Source organism: Lampetra planeri, chromosome 57 (assembly GCF_965212315.1).
Source record: "Lampetra planeri chromosome 57, kcLamPlan1.2.h2, whole genome shotgun sequence".
NCBI classification, from domain to species: domain Eukaryota; kingdom Metazoa; phylum Chordata; class Hyperoartia; order Petromyzontiformes; family Petromyzontidae; genus Lampetra; species Lampetra planeri.
The window spans coordinates 6,969,989-6,987,444 of record NC_136163.1 but is presented as its reverse complement, the minus strand read 5'-3'; the positions used below and the strand labels follow the sequence as shown (position 1 = coordinate 6,987,444).

At 53.3% G+C, this 17,456-nt stretch overlaps 1 protein-coding gene across 1 annotated transcript in view; it reads right to left on the bottom strand.

Annotated features, from left to right (window-relative positions):
• LOC144735832 (uncharacterized) overlaps window positions 1–17,456 on the bottom strand; it is a 64,044-nt gene extending 46,588 nt beyond the window's left edge. Inside the window, exon 1 of the mRNA XM_078618372.1 lies at window positions 17,119–17,456. The gene's annotated coding sequence lies outside the window, so the exon portion shown is untranslated. The remainder of the gene's footprint in view (window positions 1–17,118) is intronic.

Below are 17,456 nucleotides of genomic sequence, written 5' to 3'. Positions count from 1 at the left end.
CACCCCACATAGACACACACACCCACACGCGTACACACACACACACACGCGTACACACACACACACGCGTACACACACACACACACGCGTACACACACACACCACACACACACGCGCGCGGGAGACGCTGCCTCTGCGACCGCGAGCACCGCGCTGGACCCGCGATCCGCAGGTTGCCGGTTCGACTCCCGATCAGCAGCGGCTGCCGCCTCCCGTGTCGAGCGCGGGTGGTGGGGTTCATGTGGGGTTCACCACCACAGGTCGACGGTCGGGCGGGTCGCGTGTGGCGGGGCACGGCATGGGCCATCTCACCTCCCGCGGGGCACGGCGTGGGAGTGTGAACACTCTCTAGAGGGACACAGCGTGGGAGTGTGAACACTCTCTAGAGGGACACGGCGTGGGAGTGTGAACACCCTCCAGAGGGACACGGCGTGGGAGTGTGAACACTCTCTAGAGGGACACGGCGTGGGAGTGTGAACACCCTCCAGAGGGACACGGCGTGGGAGTGTGAACACCCTCCAGAGAGACACGGCGTGGGAGTGTGAACACTCTCTAGAGGGACACGGCGTGGGAGTGTGAACACCCTCCAGAGGGACACGGCGTGGGAGTGTGAACACCCTCCAGAGGGACACGGCGTGGGAGTGTGAACACTCTCTAGAGGGACACGGCGTGGGAGTGTGAACACCCTCCAGAGGGACACGGCGTGGGAGTGTGAACACTCTCTAGAGGGACACGGCGTGGGAGTGTGAACACCCTCTAGAGGGACACGGCGTGGGAGTGTGAACACCCTCCAGAGGGGGCTCCAGAGAGCGACCTACAGTGGAGGCCCCTTCTGGCAGCGGTGCCGTGAGCGAGCACTTGCAGGGCTGCGCCTGCGACCCCTTTTGACGCCCGCACGTGTCCGTGCGGTCCCTTCCACTTACGAACGCGGTTTGTTCCTCGTAATAGTCGCGGCACAATTCGCCCGGTGATGCTGGTGGTTGCAATCACCCGTAAAACGTCACCAGCTACTCACGTTGTAAATGTTGTGGTTAGTGCTGAGCTAGTATAATACACCATACACTACACTACTATACACTACACTAATATACACTACACTACTATACACTATACACTACTATACACTACACTACTATACACTACACTACTATACACAACACTACACACTACACTACTATACACAACACTACACACTACACTACTATACACTACTATACACTACACTACTATACACTACACTATACACTACTATAAACTACACTACTTTACACTACAATATACACTACACTATAATTGTAAATGTTAGTGCTGAACGAGTAACTAATTGTGCACGTTCTGTTTACGTGACCACCCCTTGCTGACTGGCTGTGTCGGGTGGTGGTGGGTTCACGACACATTTGTTACAGTTCAACAATAAAGGGAAGCCTTGTTAAACTCCCAAGTATAAACATTGTACGTTTGCAATCCTGTAATAAATACTGCATAGTAAAACATTAAATAAAGTAACATAAATAGAAAACATAAAATAACATAAATAGAAAACAAAATAACATAAATTGCCCTGATGCTGGCTCGCTTGTTGTAAGAGGCTCAATGAGTCACCAACAACTGCACACACGGGGGCACGCGCGAGTGGTGTTAGTGAGTGAGGGTGGTGTTAGTGAGTGAGGGTGGTGTTAGTGAGTGTGGGTGGTGTTAGTGAGTGTGGGTGGTGTTAGTGAGTGAGGGTGGTGTTAGTAAGTGTGGGTGGTGTTAGTGAGTGAGGGTGGTGTTAGTAAGTGTGGGTGGTGTTAGTGAGTGTGGGTGGTGTTAGTGAGTGTGGGTGGTGTTAGTGAGTGAGGGTGGTGTTAGTGAGTGTGGGTGGTGTTAGTGAGTGAGGGTGGTGTTAGTGAGTGAGGGTGGTGTTAGTGAGTGTGGGTGGTGTTAGTGAGTGAGGGTGGTGTTAGTGAGTGTGGGTGGTGTTAGTGAGTGTGGGTGGTGTTAGTGAGTGAGGGTGGTGTTAGTGAGTGTGGGTGGTGTTAGTGAGTGTGGGTGGTGTTAGTGAGTGTGGGTGGTGTTAGTGAGTGAGGGTGGTGTTAGTGAGTGTGGGTGGTGTTAGTGAGTGTGGGTGGTGTTAGTGAGTGTGGGTGGTGTTAGTGAGTGTGGGTGGTGTTAGTGAGTGTGGGTGGTGTTAGTGAGTGAGGGTGGTGTTAGTAAGTGAGGGTGGTGTTAGTGAGTGTGGGTGGTGTTAGTGAGTGTGGGTGGTGTTAGTGAGTGAGGGTGGTGTTAGTGAGTGTGGGTGGTGTTAGTGAGTGAGGGTGGTGTTAGTGAGTGAGGGTGGTGTTAGTGAGTGTGGGTGGTGTTAGTGAGTGTGGGTGGTGTTAGTGAGTGTGGGTGGTGTTAGTGAGTGAGGGTGGTGTTAGTGAGTGTGGGTGGTGTTAGTGAGTGAGGGTGGTGTTAGTGAGTGAGGGTGGTGTTAGTGAGTGTGGGTGGTGTTAGTGAGTGTGGGTGGTGTTAGTGAGTGAGGGTGGTGTTAGTGAGTGAGGGTGGTGTTAGTGAGTGTGGGTGGTGTTAGTGAGTGTGGGTGGTGTTAGTGAGTGTGGGTGGTGTTAGTGAGTGAGGGTGGTGTTAGTAAGTGTGGGTGGTGTTAGTGAGTGTGGGTGGTGTTAGTGAGTGTGGGTGGTGTTAGTGAGTGAGGGTGGTGTTAGTGAGTGTGGGTGGTGTTAGTGAGTGAGGGTGGTGTTAGTGAGTGAGGGTGGTGTTAGTGAGTGTGGGTGGTGTTAGTGAGTGTGGGTGGTGTTAGTGAGTGAGGGTGGTGTTAGTGAGTGTGGGTGGTGTTAGTGAGTGTGGGTGGTGTTAGTGAGTGTGGGTGGTGTTAGTGAGTGAGGGTGGTGTTAGTGAGTGTGGGTGGTGTTAGTGAGTGTGGGTGGTGTTAGTGAGTGTGGGTGGTGTTAGTGAGTGTGGGTGGTGTTAGTGAGTGTGGGTGGTGTTAGTGAGTGAGGGTGGTGTTAGTGAGTGAGGGTGGTGTTAGTGAGTGTGGGTGGTGTTAGTGAGTGTGGGTGGTGTTAGTGAGTGAGGGTGGTGTTAGTGAGTGTGGGTGGTGTTAGTGAGTGTGGGTGGTGTTAGGGAGTGTGGGTGGTGTTAGTGAGTGAGGTGGTGTTAGTGAGTGGGGTGGTGTAGGGTGTGGGTGGTGTTAGTGAGTGTGGGTGGTGTTAGTGAGTGTGGGTGGTGTTAGTGAGTGTGGTGGTGTTAGTGAGTGTGGGGTGTGTGATGGTGGGTGGTGTTAGTGAGTGAGGGTGGTGTTAGTAAGTGAGGGTGGTGTTAGTGAGTGTGGGTGGTGTTAGTGAGTGAGGGTGGTGTTAGTGAGTGAGGGTGGTGTTAGTGAGTGAGGGTGGTGTTAGTGAGTGTGGGTGGTGTTAGTGAGTGTGGGTGGTGTTAGTGAGTGAGGGTGGTGTTAGTGAGTGAGGGTGGTGTTAGTGAGTGTGGGTGGTGTTAGTGAGTGAGGGTGGTGTTAGTGAGTGAGGGTGGTGTTAGTGAGTGAGGGTGGTGTTAGTGGTGTGGGTGGTGTTAGTGAGTGTGGGTGGTGTTAGTAGTGTGGGTGGTGTTAGTGAGTGTGGGTGGTGTTAGTGAGTGAGGGTGGTGTTAGTGAGTGTGGGTGGTGTTAGTGAGTGAGGGTGGTGTTAGTGAGTGAGGGTGGTGTTAGTGAGTGTGGGTGGTGTTAGTGAGTGTGGGTGGTGTTAGTGAGTGAGGGTGGTGTTAGTGAGTGAGAGGGTGGTGTAGTGAGTGTGGGTGGTGTTAGTGAGTGAGGGTGGTGTTAGTGAGTGAGGGTGGTGTTAGTGAGTGAGGGTGGTGTTAGTGAGTGTGGGTGGTGTTAGTGAGTGTGGGTGGTGTTAGTGAGTGTGGGTGGTGTTAGTGAGTGTGGGTGGTGTTAGTGAGTGAGGGTGGTGTTAGTAAGTGAGGGTGGTGTTAGTGAGTGTGGGTGGTGTTAGTGAGTGAGGGTGGTGTTAGTGAGTGTGGGTGGTGTTAGTGAGTGAGGGTGGTGTTAGTGAGTGTGGGTGGTGTTAGTGAGTGTGGGTGGTGTTAGTGAGTGAGGGTGGTGTTAGTAAGTGAGGGTGGTGTTAGTGAGTGTGGGTGGTGTTAGTGAGTGTGGGTGGTGTTAGTGAGTGTGGGTGGTGTTAGTGAGTGTGGGTGGTGTTAGTGAGTGTGGGTGGTGTTAGTGAGTGCGAGTGGTGTTAGTGAGTGTGGGTGGTGTTAGTAGTAAGGGTGGTGTTAGTAAGTGTGGGTGGTGTTAGTGAGTGTGGGTGGTGTTAGTGAGTGTGGGTGGTGTTAGTGAGTGAGGGTGGTGTTAGTGAGTGAGGGTGGTGTTAGTAAGTGTGGGTGGTGTTAGTGAGTGAGGGTGGTGTTAGTGAGTGAGGGTGGTGTTAGTGAGTGTGGGTGGTGTTAGTGAGTGTGGGTGGTGTTAGTGAGTGTGGGTGGTGTTAGTAGGTGAGGGTGGTGTTAGTGAGTGAGGGTGGTGTTAGTGAGTGAGGGTGGTGTTAGTGAGTGAGGGTGGTGTTAGTGAGTGTGGGTGGTGTTAGTGAGTGTGGGTGGTGTTAGTAAGTGAGGGTGGTGTTAGTGAGTGAGAGTGGTGTTAGTGAGTGAGGGTGGTGTTAGTGAGTGTGGGTGGTGTTAGTGAGTGAGGGTGGTGTTAGTGAGTGAGAGTGGTGTTAGTGAGTGAGGGTGGTGTTAGTGAGTGAGGGTGGTGTTAGTGAGTGAGGGTGGTGTTAGTGAGTGAGGGTGGTGTTAGTGAGTGAGGGTGGTGTTAGTGAGTGAGGGTGGTGTTAGTGAGTGAGGGTGGTGTTAGTGAGTGAGGGTGGTGTTAGTGAGTGAGGGTGGTGTTAGTGAGTGAGGGTGGTGTTAGTGAGAGTGGGTGGTGTTAGTAAGTGAGGGTGGTGTTAGTGAGAGTGGGTGGTGTTAGTGAGTGAGGGTGGTGTTAGTGAGTGTGGGTGGTGTTAGTGAGTGTGGGTGGTGTTAGTGAGTGTGGGTGGTGTTAGTGAGAGTGGGTGGTGTTAGTGAGAGTGGGAGGTGTTAGTAAGTGAGGGTGGTGTTAGTGAGAGTGAGTGGTGTTAGTGAGTGAGGGTGGTGTTAGTGAGTGTGGGTGGTGTTAGTGAGTGTGGGTGGTGTTAGTGAGAGTGGGTGGTGTTAGTGAGAGTGGGTGGTGTTAGTGAGTGAGGGTGGTGTTAGTGAGTGAGGGTGGTGTTAGTGAGAGTGGGTGGTGTTAGTGAGTGTGGGTGGTGTTAGTGAGTGTGGGTGGTGTTAGTGAGTGAGGGTGGTGTTAGTGAGTGAGGGTGGTGTTAGTGAGAGTGGGTGGTGTTAGTAAGTGAGGGTGGTGTTAGTGAGAGTGGGTGGTGTTAGTGAGAGTGGGTGGTGTTAGTAAGTGAGGGTGGTGTTAGTGAGAGTGAGTGGTGTTAGTGAGTGCGGGTGGTGTTAGTGAGAGTGGGTGGTGTTAGTGAGTGTGGGTGGTGTTAGTGAGTGTGGGTGGTGTTAGTGAGTGAGGGTGGTGTTAGTGAGTGAGGGTGGTGTTAGTGAGTGAGGGTGGTGTTAGTGAGCGTGGGTGGTGTTAGTGAGAGTGGGTGGTGTTAGTGAGTGAGGGTGGTGTTAGTGAGTGAGGGTGGTGTTAGTAGGTGAGGGTGGTGTTAGTGAGTGTGGGTGGTGTTAGTGAGTGTGGGTGGTGTTAGTGAGTGAGGGTGGTGTTAGTGAGTGTGGGTGGTGTTAGTGAGTGAGGGTGGTGTTAGTGAGTGTGGGTGGTGTTAGTGAGTGTGGGTGGTGTTAGTGAGTGTGGGTGGTGTTAGTGAGTGTGGGTGGTGTTAGTGAGTGAGGGTGGTGTTAGTGAGTGAGGGTGGTGTTAGTGAGTGAGGGTGGTGTTAGTGAGAGTGGGTGGTGTTAGTGAGAGTGGGTGGTGTTAGTGAGTGAGGGTGGTGTTAGTGAGTGAGGGTGGTGTTAGTAGGTGAGGGTGGTGTTAGTGAGTGAGGGTGGTGTTAGTGAGTGAGGGTGGTGTTAGTGAGTGAGGGTGGTGTTAGTAGGTGAGGGTGGTGTTAGTGAGTGCGGGTGGTGTTAGTAGGTGAGGGTGGTGTTAGTGAGTGAGGGTGGTGTTAGTGAGTGTGGGTGGTGTTAGTGAGTGAGGGTGGTGTTAGTGCGGGTGGTGTTAGTGAGTGAGGGTGGTGTTAGTAAGTGAGGGTGGTGTTAGTGAGTGAGGGTGGTGTTAGTGAGTGTGGGTGGTGTTAGTGAGTGAGGGTGGTGTTAGTGAGTGAGGGTGGTGTTAGTGAGTGAGGGTGGTGTTAGTGAGTGTGGGTGGTGTTAGTGAGTGAGGGTGGTGTTAGTAAGTGAGGGTGGTGTTAGTGAGTGAGGGTGGTGTTAGTGAGTGAGGGTGGTGTTAGTAAGTGAGGGTGGTGTTAGTGAGTGAGGGTGGTGTTAGTGAGTGTGGGTGGTGTTAGTGAGTGAGGGTGGTGTTAGTGAGTGAGGGTGGTGTTAGTGAGAGTGGGTGGTGTTAGTGAGAGTGGGTGGTGTTAGTGAGTGAGGGTGGTGTTAGTGAGTGAGGGTGGTGTTAGTGAGAGTGGGTGGTGTTAGTGAGAGTGGGTGGTGTTAGTGAGTGAGGGTGGTGTTAGTGAGTGAGGGTGGTGTTAGTGAGAGTGGGTGGTGTTAGTGAGAGTGGGTGGTGTTAGTGAGTGAGGGTGGTGTTAGTGAGTGTGGGTGGTGTTAGTGAGAGTGGGTGGTGTTAGTGAGAGTGGGTGGTGTTAGTGAGTGAGGGTGGTGTTAGTGAGAGTGGGTGGTGTTAGTGAGAGTGGGTGGTGTTAGTGAGTGAGGTGGTGTTAGTGAGTGTGGGTGGTGTTAGTGAGAGTGGGTGGTGTTAGTGAGAGTGGGTGGTGTTAGTGAGTGAGGGTGGTGTTAGTGAGAGTGGGTGGTGTTAGTGAGAGTGGGTGGTGTTAGTGAGAGTGGGTGGTGTTAGTGAGAGTGGGTGGTGTTAGTGAGAGTGGGTGGTGTTAGTGAGTGAGGGTGGTGTTAGTGAGTGAGGGTGGTTTAGTGAGTGTGGGTGGTGTTAGTGAGTGAGGGTGGTGTTAGTGAGTGAGGGTGGTGTTAGTGAGTGAGGGTGGTGTTAGTGAGTGAGGGTGGTGTTAGTGAGTGTGGGTGGTGTTAGTGAGTGAGGGTGGTGTTAGTGAGTGAGGGTGGTGTTAGTGAGTGAGGGTGGTGTTAGTGAGTGAGGGTGGTGTTAGTGAGAGTGGGTGGTGTTAGTGAGAGTGGGTGGTGTTAGTGAGTGTGGTTGGTGTTAGTGAGTGAGGGTGGTGTTAGTGAGTGAGGGTGGTGTTAGTGAGTGAGGGTGGTGTTAGTGAGTGTGGGTGGTGTTAGTGAGAGTGGGTGGTGTTAGTGAGTGAGGGTGGTGTTAGTGAGTGAGGGTGGTGTTAGTAAGTGTGGGTGGTGTTAGTGAGTGAGGGTGGTGTTAGTGAGTGAGGGTGGTGTTAGTAAGTGTGGGTGGTGTTAGTGAGTGAGGGTGGTGTTAGTGAGTGAGGGTGGTGTTAGTGAGAGTGGGTGGTGTTAGTGAGTGAGGGTGGTGTTAGTGAGTGTGGGTGGTGTTAGTGAGTGAGGGTGGTGTTAGTGAGTGAGGGTGGTGTTAGTGAGTGAGGGTGGTGTTAGTGAGAGTGGGTGGTGTTAGTAAGTGACGGTGGTGTTAGTAAGTGTGGGTGGTGTTAGTGAGAGTGGGTGGTGTTCCTAAGTGAGGATGTTCGTGAGCGCGGGTGTTCGTGAGTCGAGGACTGCCAGTAACATCAGCATCATCAGCCATGATCAATCCACTGCTGGATGAAGGTCTCCCAAAAGCCTTCAACGATTTGAATAACAATCCGCCCGGCACGTGCGTGCCCGCGGACTGATTTCGTCGCTCCGTCTCCCCCCTGGGCGGACGTCCTCTGGGACGCGCTCCCTGCGGCCGGGCTGCCGCTCCGTGACCGTTCGTGTCCACGGTCGGTCGCCGTCGTCCCCCTCCTCGGCGTGACGCGTCCTGCACAAGCCTCATCCGCTTCTCTCAACAGCGATGCGGATGACGACGATGACGACGATGACGACGGTGACGACGTCATTATCAACTTGCGTGCGTTCTCTAATCCACGCGCTTCCTCTCTCTCTCTCTCAGTGTAATTCCAAGAAACACGCCGAGATGCACAGCAACACAAAGACCCCCACGTATCGCCTCCACAAGACTGCAGGGGCCAGTGCTGCTGGCAGCAGACGACTTGACGCACGGCACTCTGCCGAGTCGACGTAGGTGAGGCCCAGAACCGGCTCAAGTTCAATACTCTGGTCGCCGGGTTCGTGGGGTTTGTTAACCACCCCCCTAGTTCCCTACAACACGCACATGCAGACACACAAAGACAAAGATCCCCCGTCTAGCCTTAACAGGCTGCTGGGGCAAGTGCTTTTAGCGAAGGCCGGCACGGCACATGAAGGGGGTGATGTGGCGAGCACCACGCCAGGCCACTTGTGTCTGGCGAGTCGACACGTGGACACGCCGCACCAGGTCCCACACAGGGGAGGCCCCGGGCCGGCTCAGATGATCATCACATCCGGGGTCGCCGGGTTCGTTATCGATACGCCACCGTTCCCCAAACACACACACAGCCTCACATACACAAATACACACACACACAGCCTCACATACACAAATACACACACACACACAGTCTCACATACACACACACACAGTCTCACATACACAAATACACACACAGTCTCATACACAAATACTCACATACACACACACACAGTCTCACATACACAGATACACACACACACACACAGTCTCACATACACAAAAGGCACAAACGTGGTAAGGGCATTCAGCCTTTGTGCATTGTGCAGAAAAACATCAGCAGTGCCTGGAGAAATGCATCATGGTCGTCTTGCGGAAGGTCACCATGAGAATGAATTTGAGTCAAATGCGACCGACCGGCAGGTTACTTATTTTCATGGTGACCCGGGACAAAATATTCGAGGGGAAAAATACAAATAAAATAACGAAGATGTCATTATTTCAATTCCCGTGCACGTACGAAGGGAATATGAATGATTATTAATTTCTCGACATTCCTGAGAATGTACCGGCTGGACAGACGGACGGACCGAATAATTCTGCCTCTGATTAAAACAACGACGCTTGAAGAGCATTCAACGGAACATCGGGGCAAAAACGTTCCCCGGTATACCCAAAAGGCCCAGCCTGGACCTGCGCTCGGGGTTTGGGGGTCAGCGGGGGGCGCCGAGTGCCGCGGTCCTCCCCCCGGGGCGCCCCTTGCTGGCAGCTCGTCCAGGGCTGCCCCCGAAGCAACCGCTGACAGCTCTCGCATTGAAGGCCGTGCCCTGTGCTTTCCACGCAACGCGCTGCTTGCGTTGTTTGAAACGCGTAGATTTACAACCTGCACGATTGTTCTGCGGTGTTTCTCGTCGCTTACAGATCCCGCACACGAAGACAAAGATCCTCCCCCCCCCCCCGTGCAGCCTGTCACAGACTGCTGGGGCGAGCGCCGTTAAGCGAGTAGCAGCACCCGTGAAGGCCGGCACGGCACACGAGGGGGTGGGTGGCCAGCACCACGCCCGGCCGCCTTTGTCTCCCGAGTGGCGATGTTTACAAAATGGCGCCAGGCACTCATTTCAGGCCGAGTCGACCTAGGAGAGGCCCAGGGCCGGTTCAGATCATCATCGCTGGTTTTCACCGTGAGCGGGAATCGACCCCGGGTCGCCGGGTTCGTAGCGCGCTAACCACTACACCAGAACAACAACACGGCGCTTGTGCCAGGCTACGTGTACGTAGCACCACACACAGACACTCACACGCACGCAGATTCACGCACGCGTAAACACGCACACGGAAACTTACAATGGCACACATACACCCACACACGCGCCCAGTTCTGCTGATGTCATCACACCTCATCATTCTCATCCTCGCTTCTGCCAGATCCATCCCGTAGTCGTCACAAAGCCACCACCCAACTTCCAAGAAGCACTCAGCAGCACGACCACCATCCACCACGGCCTGGCTTTAGGTCTTCTCTTCCTTTTAGTCGCCAAACTCTGGGCGCCACTCCATTGCCCATATCGGTCACCTGCCCTCCTCCTCCACCCTGCACACCACTCGTCCCACCCATCACCACCTCCTCCTCCACCCTGCACACCACTCGTCCCACCCATCACAACCTCCTCCTGTACCCTGCACACCACTCGTCCCACCCATCACCACCTCCTCCTGCACCCTGCACACCACTCGTCCCACCCATCACTACCTCCTCCTCCACCCTGCACACCACTCGTCCCACCCATCACTACCTCCTCCTCCACCCTGCACACCACTCGTCCCACCCATCACAACCTCCTCCTCCACCCTGCACACCACTCGTCCCACCCATCACTACCTCCTCATTGTGATCACAAATCCACAGCCATTCCCTAATCGATGCCATTCGAAGCTGCTTGCCCGATGCATCCATCCTCTGCATGCACCTGCACTCAAACGGCCAGCAGCTTCACGGAAGGTTCATTGTCGTGCACGTGATGTATGTGCACACATCGTAAGGAAGTACAAATTAAAATGAACCGGCACCAAAATGAAGAGGCACAGGAGTGCAAGTCGTTAGACGGGACTCGCGCACCTCCGATTAGCACGGCTGGCTACGTACGGTGCGAAAGAAGTTCAACATCCACACACAGACTCACATAGTCACTCACCCACTCACATAATAACTCACCCACTCACACAGTCACTCACACACTCACATAGTCACTCACCCACTCACACGGTCACTCACCCACTCACACAGTCATTCACCCACTCTCATAGTCACTCACTTACCCACACAGTCACTCACCCACTCACACAGTCACTCACCCACTCACACAGTCACTCACCCACTCACACAGTCACTCACTCACTCACACAGTCACTCACCCACTCACACAGCCACTCACCCACTCACATAGTCACTCACCCACTCACACAGTCACTCACTCACCCACTCACACAGTCACTCACCCACTCACACAGTCACTCACCCACAGTCACTCACTCACCCACTCACACAGCCACTCACTCACCCACTCACACAACCACTCACCCACTCACACAGTCACTTACCCACTTACACAGTCACTCACCCACTCACACAGCCACTCACCCACTCACACACTCACCCATACACATAGTCACTCATCGACACACTCCACCCATCCTTCGATTATCACGTTTGGCTACATACGGTGCGAAAGAAGTTCAACATACGTACGTACACACGTACATACGTACGTACACACGTACATACGTACATACGTACATACTGAATAGCAGCATTCAGTGGGAATGTGGCAAAGAAAAGGCGAAGGTCTTCACTGCACCACCTTTGCTCTCACGACACGGCAGAGCGGCCGAAGCGACACGCAAACCAGCGCTGCGGAAGGTAGGGGGGGGCGGTGTCCGCACTCGGAGTCGGGGCCGGGAGGGGAAGACGCGGAGCGCGGCGCTTGCGGGCAGCTCGGCAGACGCACGTGGGACAAAGAGCGCGGGGAAGGGGGGGGGATGGGAGCGGGGGGGGGGAAACGAGCTCGTGGGCGGTGAGCCGGACGGGACGACTCGGGGGAGGGGAGGCCTTCGTCCGGAGGTGGACGGATGATCGTGGCTCACGGCGACGTTGTTGGGGGGGGGGGGAAGAACCGACAGCTCCGTATCGCGAAACGGCGAAAGCGAATCGCAAGCAGCGCGCTCTGCACACGCGAACCCGCACGCGTTCCAGGGCACGCGGAAGGAGATCCGCGGCTCGCGTCTCGAGAAGGAGCGCGGCGCGGGCGCCCGGGGCGGGTGGCGCTCCAAGGAACCCGCGCGGCGATTTCCCGCTCGGCCACCGACACGGCTCTGTTTTCCAACGCGCCCGGAGAGCAGGAGGCAAAAACAACAAAACATTGAATGGTGAAGAAGCACTCGGAGAGCAACCACCTCACTGCCATCTGCGAGTCGCAAAGCGATAAACGTTTGAGCGAACAAAGCGCGGGGTGCTATGCAGGGGGCTGATCCAAAACAATGTGAACGCTTCCGAGAATTAGCAACAGCACCGCAAGCAACGTGCCTCCGGGCTCTGGAGACCACCTGGAGAAGATTCCAGCCACGCGTTGACAACGATGGCGAACGAGCGGAGACTCTTGGACTTTCTGAAGCTCTTAACATCCACTTGTTATCGTGCCACAGTGCACTGTCCGTTCTTTCTCCATTAAAAACGATAGTCCCATGTAAGTGTTCACATTTTTCAAGCACCCTCTGTGGGCGTGCGGATCGAGCAAGAGCCAAGGGGTGGCGCGGGCGGTCGCGAAGCCGCCGAGAGACGCGTCTGCCGCAGAGCAGAGGGGGGGCGCAGTGCCCGTGGTGGTGGCGGTGCCCGTGGTGGTGCCCGTGGTGGTGGACAACGCGAGGCAGGGGTGGTGGACTACGCGAGGCAGGGGTGGTGGACAACGCGAGGCAGGGGTGGAGCGTGGCGGGGACGGCGGTCAGCCGCCCCCCGTCGCAGCAGCGTCGAGTTCCGTCCCGTAGCCCGTCGTGAACTCGGCTGAACGACGAATCGATTTCAAGTCGAAATTTGAAACGATGCTACTGGCAAATTGCAAAGGCTGCGATTTTTTGCGATTTGAAAAGTCCTATTACTTTGTTATTGGAATTGTTTAATTTTCTTATTATTTTCACTTTATTTAACTTAACAAGTGTTCTATGTTTGATTGTTCTATTTCAATTAAAACATTGTAATAAATACATGTTGGAAGCAATTCATATATTTTAAGTTCTCATCCTTGCATTAGAATATATAGAGCTGTTCATATGTTGATGGTATCAGGTGGTAATGCTCCATCACACGTTTTAAATCTATTACGCAGTGGATATTGAACAGAAGCTTGACTTTAAAAAATGTAATCGCAAATCAAATCGCAATATCTGTCAGAAACATCGCAATTACAGATTTTCTCCAAATCGTCCATCCCTAGCGTGAACGTGGCGACGATCTCCTCCAGCCCGACCGCCACCCCTGTGGGGACCCGCCACGCCGCATCGTCGCGGCCGCCGCGGGCCTCCACACAGACCCCTCCACCTCGTCGCCACTCCACCTCGTCGCCGCGCTCCGCACGCTTCACCCGCGCTTCGTCGCAGGAGCCGCTCGCCCGCTTCCCCCACAATGTTTGCCCGTGGCTACGTGGGATGGGGCAAGGCAGTTCTACGTCATTATCCGTGATTGTGTCGTGATTGTTCCGTGATTATCCGTGATTGTTTCGTGGATAACAGGATGTTTGTTGTCCTTCCACGGGACACCACACAGTCACTCACCCACTCACACAGTCACTCACCCACTCACACAGTCACTCACCCACTCACACAGTCACTCACCCACTCACACAGTCACTCACCCACTCACACAGTCACTCACCCACTCACACAGTCACTCACCCACTCACACAGTCACTCACCCACTCACACAGTCACTCACCCACTCACACAGTCACTCACCCACTCACACAGTCACTCACCCACTCACACAGTCACTCACCCACTCACACAGTCACTCACCCACTCACACAGTCACTCACCCACTCACACAGTCACTCACCCACTCACACAGTCACTCACCCACTCACACAGTCACTCACTCACTCACACAGTCACTCACCCACTCGCACAGTCACTCACCCACTCGCACAGTCACTCACCCACTCGCACAGTCACTCACCCACTCACACAGTCACTCACCCACTCACACAGTCACTCACCCACTCACACAGTCACTCACCCACTCACACAGTCACTCACTCACTCACACATTCACTCACCCACTCACACAGTCAGTCACTCACCCACTCACACAGTCACTCACCCACTCACACAGTCACTCACCCACTCACACAGTCACTCACCCACTCACACAGTCACTCACCCACTCACACAGTCACTCACCCACTCACACAGTCACTCACCCACTCACACAGTCACTCACTCACTCACACAGTCACTCACCCACTCACACAGTCACTCACTCACTCACACAGTCACTCACCCACTCACACAGTCACTCACTCACTCACACAGTCACTCACCCACTCACACAGTCACTCACCCACTCACACAGTCACTCACCCACTCACACAGTCACTCACCCACTCACACAGTCACTCACCCACTCACACAGTCACTCACCCACTCACACAGTCACTCACCCACTCACACAGTCACTCACACACTCACACAGACACTCACCCACTCACATAGTCACTCACCCACACACTCACCCATCCTCCGATTAGCACGGTCGGCTACGTACGGTGCGAAATAAGTTCAACGTACAATCCATACAGTTGAATTGTATATAATAATCATAATGTAAGTTATAACGAGCACAACATTATGCAGACACGTAAGCTAATGCACGTAGATAGTATCTTGACTTCATAGAGCGCCTTAGCTCTAGAAATGAACATTACAATACTTGTACATAGCGACTCTTCTCGACTCATGTACAATGTAACGTTGACTCAGTACACTCAGAGAGATTTAAACACACACGTACTGCACAAGACGGAGGGACTACATGAGGCATACGTTGCAGATTTACATTTGTAAGATATGGCATTTGAAGATCGTTTAGGCCTGTTAGGTTTTATTCTTTGTTTTCATGTTTAAATGTACATTACATTTTAATTGCTTCCATTGTTACGCACCACATTTTACCATTTTAATAGCTTTGGATATTAAACATTGCATTTTTAATGATTACCAGAAATGCCCATTAGTAAAACAAAACCTTTCATGTGAACGTTTTGATACTTTAACAGCCTGGTGTGCACTGTGCAAGTGTGTGTGTTAGTGTTGTGTGTGAGTGTGTGTTAGTGTGTGTGTGTGTTAGTGTGTGTGAGTGTTGTTTGTCTGTATTTGTGTTGTTTGTGTGTGTGTTAGTGTGTGTGTGTGTGAGTGTTTGTTTGTTATTCGTGCTTTCGGAGTCCCTGACCCTCTGCTCATGATCATTAAGGACCTTCATGATGGTGAGCGGGCCCGGGTAAAACTACGTGGACGGGAGTCAAGAGCCTTTCCCTGTACACCTTGGGGTGCGACAGGGATGTCATCTGGCTCCCACATTATTTAACATCTATTTTGACCACGTAGTTCGTGAAGCCTTCAATAGCTGTACCGGGGGAATTTCCATTTGGTACAGATATAATGGGAGGCTGATCGACGCCCGGGTGCGATCAAGGGATGGCTCCCTATTGCTCAAGCACGTTATGGATGCCGATGATTTAGTAATAGCTGCTCATTCAGAGGAGGAGTTGCAGACGCTGCTGCTGAGACTGGAGCGTGCCACTAAGAGGCGGGGCCTTACCATCAGCCCCACCAAAACTAAGCACCTGCCTGGGTATTTTTTACCATCGGACACTCCACCCCCACAACTCCCAATCGGTGATGGAGCAGTAGTGGGGAGAGTGGAGAGTTCCCCATACCTTGGCAGTGTGCTCATGATCGGCTCCAGTTTAACAGCAGAGGTCTCACTCTGAATCAGTCGAGCGGCGTTAACTTTTCATCGGTTGCGTAACGCTGTGTGGAAGCTACCTGGTCTGTCGCTCCGCACGAAGCTTCAGGTCTTCTCGGCCACAGTCATTCCCTCCCTTCTCTACGCTTGCGAAACGTGGACCCCCCTAATGGAGCATCTTCGCCGGTTATCAAACATTTAGGCTGGCCTGCCTACGATCCATCCTGGGTTTAACCAGGCTGGATTGTGTGAGGAGCTCACAAATCCTTGAAAGATCTGGACAAAGTCCCATCGGTGAGCTCCTCCGGCAGACAAGGCTGCGTTGGCTGGGTCATGTAGCCCGCATGCCCAGCCACCGCATGCCTCAACAGCTTTTGTTCGGCCGGATCGAGGGGGCTAAACGAGCGCGGCACGGGCTAGAGAAGAGATGGAGTGATGTGGTACAGGAGGACGTGGAGCTGAGTGGAGTTGCCGATGACTGGTACCAGCGGTGTCAAGATCGGCCTCAGTGGAGGAGGCTCGTGAAGGACGCTACTGGGCAGTTGGAGGCAGTCGCCCTCCAACAACAACGGAGGGCGGAGGAGCGACGCTCACAACAACGAGCGGAGCGCCGGGTGTCTAAAGCACAGCAAGTTGACACAGTAGGGGACACATGTGGTGCATCAACCAGTCATCTCAGTCAGTCGACCCGTGGCACCTGGGTCTGCCCCGTGACCTCCTGCCAGCGGGCGTTCGACACTTCACGTGGCCTCAAGGTGCACTTGGCCTGGCACAAGCGTCGTGGTGACGTCACCGCCACTTAGTGGCGAATGGCGGTTGTTGTTGTTATATGTGTGTATATGTGTGTATATATGTGTGTATGTGTGTGTATGTAAACACACGTGTACAAAGTCGTACACGTGTGTTCGTCTTTAGACGCCTATCACGGTTGGCTACGTATGGTGCAAAATAAGTTCAACACACTTACAATGACGTATGCACGTGTACGGTGATATTCGCACACATACATATGTAGATGATTATGCACACATGTTTGATTTGCAGACATCACATCACATTGTTTATATGATTATGTTCGCACATGTAGAGTGTCCATACATGGCACTGTTCGCGCAGCACGCCCGGCCGTCTTTGTCTCTCTCTCAGGGCATTCGACTGGCGCAGAGTTGACTGTGGGGTGGGCGCCACACGTGCGTGTGTGTGTGTACACACACACACGCACGTGTGTACTTGTCTGTACGTATGTGTGTACACGTGTGTGTGTACACGTGTGTGTGTACACACACGTGTGTACTTGTCTGTACGTGTGTACCTGTCTGTACGTGTGTGTGTACACACACACACGTACACACACATGTAAACACACACACACGTGTACACACACACACGTGTACACGCGCGCGTACGCCTGATACACTTCAAGTACGATACAGGAAAAAGCAACTCAACATCACTGCCCTGGAAAGGAAATGTAATCGGCGACGTTTCGGGCAACGACCCTTCTGCGTCAGTATTCAGGACGACGACAAAATAACACGACCCCCACAAGCGACCACACGAAGCGTCTTACTTGTTGTTGTTGTTGTTGGTGGTTGTTGTTGTTGTTGGTGGTTGTTGTTGTTGTTGGCGGCTAAGGCCGTCCCAGGTAAGCGGGGCCGATGCGAGTGCTGCTGCTGCTGATGGAGCGAAGCGAAGTTTGCCAATCACAAACAGCTGCCGCTAAACTCGCTTGTATCCATTGCGGAGTTGCAGGGGGGGAGGGGTGGACGGGGTGGAGTTTGTTGTTGTTGTTGTGGTTGTTGTTGTTGTGACGATGACGACGATGGAGACTTTTTGCCTCTCGCTTGTTTGCCATTCAACAGCGGAGTGAGCGGCGGCGGCGATGATGATGATGTGGGTGGTGGTGGT